A 9,807-nucleotide genomic window follows, 5' to 3' on the forward strand; every position below is an offset into this window, starting at 1 on the left:
CAAAGTTAATGATAATTCTATCTGATGAGTGTGCTTATGACGTTATTATGTTTAATTAATTTTCTAAATCCTATAAAGTATTTCTCGGGTAATCATTTGATCCGACAGTTCACAAGACCTGCTAATACACTGCCGACTAATAGATGAGGTGAAACCCGTGGAAGAAGATTTGATCCCGTGACCTCTCCTAGAGGGGTATCTGATGAGTTATGTTTACCAAGACACCATCCCCTGAAGATTCCATTCTATAATTATTATGTATCTTTTAGATGTTAATGAGGGAGTTTTGTTTTAATCTGGTTCAAGGCTGCCGCCTTGAAGAAGAAACGCCATATAGTCGGAGCTATATTGTTTACTTACAAAACAAAATTGTCCTATAGATCTGCACAAGGATACAAACGGTACCATTGTTTTAGTTTGTCCTTTGTTGTTCCATTAACTTTTTCTTATTTTGACTTATATTCAATTCCAGTTATCTGTATTTTGATCTAAATCAAACAGGTTATTAAAAATGCACCAAGTGGAGAATGAATTGAAATCTAACACGAACATGATTATTGCTATAGTCGGATAATTTATAGTGTCTTATTAATATACATTCAAATGATTTGATTCACAGCATCTTATTTTCGATTCGGAAGCAAGATGAAAGGAAATTAAGGGCAAAAGAAATTATACATATTATGTCCATGATGAAAGAGGGATGCCGATTACTCAGACAATAAGGCCTGAGATTCCTTTTCATATACAAATTTATAATCTTTAGATTCATCAGCACACCACACAAATATGCCTCCAAGCTTACCTTGCTTCTTCAGTTTTTTGCAGGCCTCAAAGAATCCCTTATTAGGAGGCAAACCTAAGTTACCCTTGCTTATGAAACTCGCTAGAAGCTGACTTCCTGCATAACTTGATGCTTGTTGTTGTTTAAAATGATTCACAAACTGCGAGACACTGAGTTTATCATACGCGTAAAACTGGAAATTCACATAATCGATAACGTGCCCATATTTCTTCCATAAAGCTGTATAATGACGTTGGACAGGCCCGTTATCTTCATAGGGGGTGATAGAAGCAAATTTGATGGTTCGCTTTTCCTTTAGGATTGTTATAAGTCGTCCTACACATTCGACAAAAGTTTCTTCATTTGATCTAAAGTGTTCATAGTCAATATCGATACCATCCAAATTGTATTGCTTGATCATGCTTGTTAGTGAATTAACTGCATTTTGAACCCATGAGTTAATAGATTTAGGGGAAAAATAGACCTTATTATTATTCTTCCCAACACTATCCCCTCCCAAGCTAACTGCCACTTTGACATTTGAGTTCTTGGCTTTAATTGCTGCTATATCTGAAGGACTCAAGTGGTTGGTTTCCCAGAAAACATTGAATTTGCCATTTGCGGGTGACGGGTGATTATCTGAGGTGTAATCAATAGCAAATGCTAGTATGAAATGGACTTCAACTTTTGAATTTGCCATTTTCGAAAGCACACTTACATCCTCATGTAACCCATCGCTAATCTCTTAGCAAGGGTCTATGGGAAATGGTCGTGGGCAAAGACCTAATCGACGGATATGAATATTATCGAGAAATCATCGTTGCAATATCACCTACCGATTGATGACAAAATTTTCACCAACGAACATCTCACCATAGATGAAAACAGTTTCGTCAGTGGATAGTGATGAAACTTGAACTTTTATATGGGAAGGGGGGGGGGGGTTCCCTTCTGTGCTTCTCCCTTGCCAATGAGTTCGTCCATCTACTAACAAACAACAACCATATCCGGTAGCAAACCCATTGATAAAAATGCTATTAATAGTGTATGGAGGAGGATAGGATAGGATAGGATGTAGTCAAACCATAACTCTATCTTAAAGGTTAGAGAAGTTGCATGGTCACTGTTACCTTCAAAAACCATATGAATATACTTAAAATAATAAAAAATAAATTGTTGAACATAACAAAAAACTGATAGCCAAAAACCAAACAACTGATGGATCAACCATCAGTTGTTCTCCATTATGGTTTTTGTCAAACTGTTGCTCCAAAATATCTAATCAAATAAACTGTTGATATGAAAGAACTGAAGACATAACAACTGCTCAAGCAAACTGCTGAAGATCCAAACAACTGATGGTACAAACATAAGTTGTTTCAACAAAGATCAGTACTTATCATATGATTCTTTTATAGACATTTGTTTGTATTAGTTCATCAGTAGTTTGTAACGGTTTTGGTTAGATGTCGCTTTCACCTTTTGCTCATCAACATTCTTGCACATGTATAAAATGAAGAAGATAATCTATTCTTCATTAACACTTTTATACATCACATATTCACCTGATTAGAGTTCTATTATACTAAAAATCAGTGAATGATAAGCTAAGGTTGAGAGGGAATAATAGATTGTAATAATTCGATTATAATTAATACAAGGTTGTTCTTTCATATGAAACCTCTAAATAGCTTTATGATTTATGCTGCTTATTTACTTTGATAGTACTAATTGATTCATAACTCAGATATGAATTTAATTAATGTGTTACTAATCCATACAAAGGATTAGATCAGCTGTTTATTGTTTCATTGTTGTGGTTTGTAATTTGTGTTCATTAGGTTAGCTTAAATTGAATCTAGATTCCAACAATTGGTGTCATAGCTATGGATCTCTGTAATTGATCTAACAATCCATTCAGGGCCGTCTACGATTTAAATACATAGGACGAGCATGAAAAAAGGCCCGTAGGCCCTAACGAGTAACTAAATATATCAGATATTTTTTTAAACGACATTAATGTTATAACTATAATTTAGCAAAATTATAGTAATAAACTTAAATACAATAATAGCTAATGTCTAACTGATGATTCGTTAAGCTCTCCTAGCATTCTTGACAGCAAATATTTGATCATCTCTACGCAATTTATACTAACTAATATTTCGCTCTTGATGGCTATCATCGCCAATCCATTAAGCCTTTATTGGAATATTGTGGATCGTAAATAAGATTTTAACAACTTTAACTTTGAAAAGCTTCTTTCTGCGGATGCCACCGTTACTGAAATAGTTAACAATATTTTATATGCAATCCTTGCATTTGGGAAATTTTCTTGGGTCTCGTTCAAATGCTTCAAAACTTCAATAGAGCTACTAAATTCCTTGGTATATAATGTGTCTGATGAGCTTAACTCCATATAAAGCTCCTTGTCATCAATATCCGATCTTCCTTCAAACTTAAAACTTAAGTGCATTTTCAAGAAAATTACATGATAACTTAAGATCTTCATCTTCAATTTCCCTCAAGTTTTGTGGAAACAAAAATCCAGATAATTTCTCATAATTTTTGAATTGATCAAATATTGTTTCAAGAAAAGTAATAGCTTGATCAATAATACATAAAAATAATTTACTTTAAAATTCTTTTGAGGAGTAAATGAAGCTTCTTGGCTACTTGAACACTCATCACTTTGTTTTTTCCTTTTAATTACACGTTTTTGTGCAAATATCAGGTCAATGCCCATTTTAAAAGCAATCTTCTTAGCTTTATCTATCACTTTTGAAAAACCATTTTCTCTAAAACCCTTGAAGAAGTCAATCAATCGGTTTATTAGTTATTATCATTTTTTTTAATTTGTTTGCGCTCATACCACAAATGGATTATGGTAACACAAAAATTGGGCTCTATATATAATAAGAGGATTAAAATTTATTCCTATTCTATAAAGAAATTTAATATATATATATATATAGGTTTAAGTTCATGAGAGAAATGAAATTACTGTGAGAAATGCGAGAAATTAATATGAGCCACTAGTTTTATTTTAGGTTTTAAATGTTTAAAAATAAATTAAAAAAATATAAATGCAACAATAAATGCATTATCTCTCTTCAATTAATACAACTAATATAACCATTATAAATCATTCTCTAATTATGGATACACATATCCTATATGTGTGTAGGTTATATATTTTTCGTATGTAGGTAATATGTTTTCTTATTCTTAGAACAAGTGTATGTTATATGTTTTTGTTTAGGTTGTATATTTTTTATTGACATTTAATGCTAGCATATGTAAGATAGTTTTTTGTATTATTCATCACAATGTACCTACGTATTGATTGATATTGATATATTGAGTCGGAAGAAATTGTTTTTGGATAGAAAAAAATTTTAATATCTGAATAAATTGTATTTGTGTGGGATAAAATTTGCGAGTGTAGGTTATATGTTTTTCATGTGTAGGTTATACGCTTTCGTGTGCGTGTGTAGTTTATTGATGCTGAATTTTGTGTGTCGGTTACATGTTCGTGTGTAGGTTATATGTTTTCTTATTATTAGAACAAGTGTAGACTATATGTTTTTGTGTAGGTCGTGTACTTTTTTTGTTGATATTTGATGCAAACACGTGTAAGATAGTTTTTTGTACTATTTATCACAATGTACCTACGTGTTGATGGATATTAATATATTGAGTTGGAAGAAATTGGTTTTGAATAGAAAGAAATTTTAATGTATGAATAAATTGTACTTGTGTAGGATAAAAATTCAAGAGAGAAAAAATAAGTTATAAAAATAAATGAATTCTTATTATTTTCCAATTATAATAATTTGATTAGTTATATTAATTGAATAGATAACTATTATAGTTATTGGTTGTATTAATTGAAGAGAGAGCATGCGTTAATACTTTCCTCATTTATCTTTAAGCATTTAAAACATAAAATACAACTACTGGCCCATATTCTTTTATCACGTTTCTCATTGTAGTCTCATTTCTCTCATAACCATCCCCTATATATATATATATGGTTGAGTTCAATGGAGAAATCATATAAATACGAGAAGTGTGAGAAATCTTTTGAACCAATTAGATTTTTTATTTTTATTTTTCTAATATAATTAATTCTAAGGGCATATTAGTAATCCTAATATTATTTTTCAATATGGTAACTATCAATTGTATTTGTAGTTTCAAGAATTATTTTAAATTTTATTAAAAACCTTTTACAAACCTACGACTTCTATTAAGCAGACTTCTTATATGGCTCTTCAACAACCCCATATCAATTCAAACAACCAGGAGTCGTATTATTCAAACAAACAGAAGATTGGTTATCAATTTTCAACCAAATATATTCACACAAAGATTTTGCTTCACACAGAATTCGTCGACCATAGCCGTTCAATCAGATTTCAATAGATGATTTGCCATGTCCACCTACACTAAATATATTCACAATGCATGTTTCTGAATATCAATTTCATGTTTTTTTGCTAATAGTTTCTTAATTCGTACGATTATTCTTACTATAAATCGGATTATTTACTTTAATAGGTTGGGGATTTTTTCTAAAGATTTCATATTTGTTGCTTGATTTTCTTTCATTTTATATTATTTTTCAGTATCATTAGTATTATTATGCTGATTTTATTTGATGTAATCAGTATCATTGGTCATATTTTGGTTGATTTTCTTTTATGTAGAGGATTAATTTGTTCCACAAACACAAACCTGACCTACACAATACACAAATTGCAGCAAAGTTAGCAACAAACACAAAATCACTACATCATCCTACACACACAAATCTTTCAACATACAATCACACACCTAACGAGCACCTCACACTGCCATGCCAACCGCAAGCTTTTGAATCAATTTTGGGGTGATCTTTGACCAGCTAAACCTACACTGTACACACCTTGTATAATAAAATTACAAACAAATAAAATAAAAACCCACTAGAGCATCCTACACACAAACCTTTCAACATACATAGTGCAAACCCTTTACAAATATATACTAACATACACACAAAAAAATATAACATCCTACAATACAAACCTTTTAACATGCAAGGTACACATATTACACAATACATATACCAGCATACACATAAATATTATACCATCCTACACACATACAAACCTGTCACCCTACATAGTAAACATTTTGTCATACATATATCAACCTACACAATACTAATTTCCAAAAAAAAAAAAAAAAAAAATACAACATCCTACACACAAACCTCTCAGCCTACATTGTAAACATTTTGTTGTACACATATTACACCAATTAACTACACAATATTAAATTTCTAATAAACATAAATAAAAAAAATAGTAAAACATCCCACATAGAAACCTTTCAACATACACTATAATCACCATTCACAATAAATATTTACCAACATACACATAAACGATATAACATCCTACACTCAAACCTTTTTAACATACAAAGTACACACTACAAACCCTAAAACACGAAGAAATTTACTACATATAATCTCTATAATATCCAACATCTACGATAAACCCACACTCACGATTCCTAACCTATGTTATATATTATCCATTTGTTTTAGTACGCATCAATATATATTGTTTACCTACACAAATAGCTTATCAATCCAATATTTTTTTCGAAACAAAAAAAATCACTAATAGCAACTAAAATAAGGAAAAAGAAGATCGGGTTTTAGGATCATGAAATAGCTTATACAAACAAATATACAATCAAAAACCTAAAAAGAAAAAAAGACTTTAAAATAAACATGAACCCTAACCTTTGGCGTGATAATACTATAAAATATGATACACCAAATTTATTAATTTTATCCAAAAGCTCTGTGAATCTTCAATCATTAGTGACGTTGATTAATATTTTGGGTAAAAAGTAGGAATCCAATTAAAATAGGAATGTTTCCTAAATAATTCTTGCACAATAAAATACTACTAAACTACCATTTGTTTTTAAAATTAATTAAATACAAGACATAAATTTTACAAATTTTCCATTTTAATTATGACCATAGAGTAAACACAATCAAGGGTCAAGATTAACTTATCCAACTTCCCACACTAATATGATTTCTCCACTGAACGATACCCATTTTTGTGCCCCCGAAAAGTAAGTGCCCCGGCTAATTGTCCGGGTTGCACCACCCAAGATCCGGCACTGAATCCATTCAGAAACAAAGTTCTAAGCTCAATTTGATAACTCAAAGTTGTTGTGGAATCAAGTTTCTAGGCAAAACTCTATTGATTACTCTATGGCTAGTAAAAAACCTGTTGAATTAAGATCATGCCGTTCATACAAGATCCTTATAACACAGGTTCTGCCTCCAAACCACTGTCGTTGGTTCGAGGTCCATAAAACATATGGGCTCAAAGAATGCTACTTCATCTATGTAACTAAAACACTGGTTGTTGGAGGTCAGTCGTTCATGGGCCTTATTCCCCTTAAACGATTGATCCGCTGGATGGTAACAAGACGGTCAAGAAGGATTCTAAGAATTATTCTGATCAAGATCTATAGAAATTTGAATTGGATGCCAAAGCTCGTGGAACGCTTGCCATGGCAATTCCAAACGAAATTTACGGTGGATTAATTCACTGCAAGTCTGCTAAGGAAATGTGGGATGCCCTTAAGGAACAATTTGATGGAACCCCACAAGTATTCAAGAATACACGAGAAATTCTCATATAGTAGTATGAAGCACTTTGTCATCTGAAAGGAGAGAGTTAACTCAACAATTTGAAAGGTTCACCACATTAATTTGTGAATTGAAATTGGTTGAAGTTCATTACATTAACTATGCTTTAAATAACAGATTTTTGAGATCTCTTCCAGAGAAATGGGGGTACTCATGTTATCATTTTGAGAACATTACCCAATTTCAGGAATCTAAGTTTGACAATTCTCCATGGTATGTTGCTTACCTTTGAGAGAGAAATTAGACGGAAAAAGAAGTTGATCTCAACTGGTAAATCATTGGATCAACACTTTTGGTTCAAGAAACTCAGACGCTCAAACTACTGGCCAATGTTATGACTATTACAGAGGCGGATCCAGAAATTTTTGCTACAGGGGCACAAAATGGATCGGCTAAAAATGGGTCGGTTCAAAGAGAGCAAGTCTAGCCAACAGTTTTGAAAACCCAAAGCGAAATGAACTTTTAGGACAGTAAGAGAATAAATTGGTCTTTTTTCTCACACAACTTTTAAAAGTTAAAATACATATTATATAATTAAGTTGCGTGTTGTACAAAATTAAACCCTAAATCAAATAAGAAAAATTATAAACATAACTATGAAACTAAGTGTTAAATATTTCTACTTTAATGAAAAAAAAAATAAGCTGAAGTGAGAAATCGTTCAAATGAAAAAAAGGAAAGTATAAAAACAATTTAACTACCCCTAAAAGTTATTAAAACAACACATCACTCAAAACTACAAAACGGCAAACTAATTAATATAGTTTTTAATATAACCCATCAACATAAATTCATCACTTACCTTACCTTCCCTGCTCATTTTTCAACACAAGTTTATCATCGCCGACGGCTAGAAAACGATATTAAGTAATGATTTTTAACTCGTTCTCTCTCCACTTTAAGCATTCATCCCTTTCGTGAGTGATGGTAACCAACGGTGGGCACTGATTGATAGTTAACTCACATATACTAACTCCGTAGCCGTAAAAACGACACTCCGGTAGCCGGGCGGTGGGCACCGGCCCACCATGTTTAAGTTCTAAATCTGCCATTAGACTATCATATAGACATAACTACAGGTATTGGTTCAGGATTTGAAAATCAAGCTTTTGTTGCTCATGAGAATCCTTAGAATATATCTGACAATCTATCCTTCATCATGGGTGATTTGCAACATATAGATCCCGTGGAGCTGGAGGAAATGAAGATTTGAACTCTTTGGCTTTACTGACAGTCAGAACAAACAAGTTATATAAAATATCTGGAAGGAAATTTCCAAGAATCTACAATAGGACAAAAATTGGTTTCGACAAGTCGAAAATGACATGTCACAAATGTGAAAGACTAGGACACTTTGCCAGAGAATGCATAATTCAGTTGTTGCCTAGTCCTAATCATGTTCGGCCTTTAATAACATATCCTAGTTCTCCATCACATCCAAATTCTCATCAACAAAATTTTATTAACCATTCCACAGCTCACGTTTCTCAAACCTCAACCATGCAGAATACTGTTCCTTAGCATCAGTATGTGCAAAAACCTCCACATATGCAGCAGATGCAGCATGCTCAAGCTCCCATCATTCTACATAGCAACACTCAAGTTCAGATTGCAAACCTTACTGTTCCTGCTCCATCTTCCTCAACTCAAGACAACACCATAACAAGTTTCTTCACACAAGAATTTGTGAACTGGAGCAGTTTACCAGAGGAGATGAGCATAAAGGATTTGGCTCTAGTTGTGATAGATGTTGAGTCAGCTGATGAAAGGGAACTGAAGATTGATTTCAAAGATGAAATCATAAAAGTGCCGATGACAAATGATGAAAAAGCATATATGCAAACGGCTGATGGCAAAGCACTTGAAATTGTTGTTGATGAGGTAACTCATGAAGTTTGTAAAAAACTATGCCCTAATGATTGTATCATTGCATTTGCTAATATAAACTTGTAAACATAAAATAAAGAACTTGTATAAGTTATTTCAGAATCTAAAGTTGTTTTAGACCAAAAAATTAAGTGAAAAAGGCAAAGAGATTTTAAAATTGAAACATGAGTTGTCAGATAAAACCACTTATGCTGAAAATGTGTTAAGCAAGTACAATGAATGCAAGTAAACATTAGAGCATATTTAGGTCATCTGCAAGAAATGGATTGAATCCAGTAAGGGTTTTCAAATGTTGTTGAGCAAGCAATCCAATAGCAATATGAAATTGGATATAATCACACTGAGCAATCTTAGGATTATACTCCAATTACCCATTATAATTGTGTCGATGAACTTAGGAATAAGC

At 32.2% G+C, this 9,807-nt stretch overlaps 1 pseudogene; it reads right to left on the reverse strand.

Moving 5' to 3' along the window:
- Window positions 1-608: 608 nt before the first annotated feature.
- LOC143619805 (chitinase 1 pseudogene) lies at window positions 609-1,484 on the reverse strand (annotated as a pseudogene).
- Window positions 1,485-9,807: the final 8,323 nt, after the last annotated feature.

Source organism: Bidens hawaiensis, unplaced genomic scaffold, assembly GCF_021521415.1.
Source record: "Bidens hawaiensis isolate Kalapana, Puna unplaced genomic scaffold, B.hawaiensis_p1.1 tig00002507_1, whole genome shotgun sequence".
Taxonomy (NCBI): Eukaryota; Viridiplantae; Streptophyta; class Magnoliopsida; order Asterales; family Asteraceae; genus Bidens; species Bidens hawaiensis.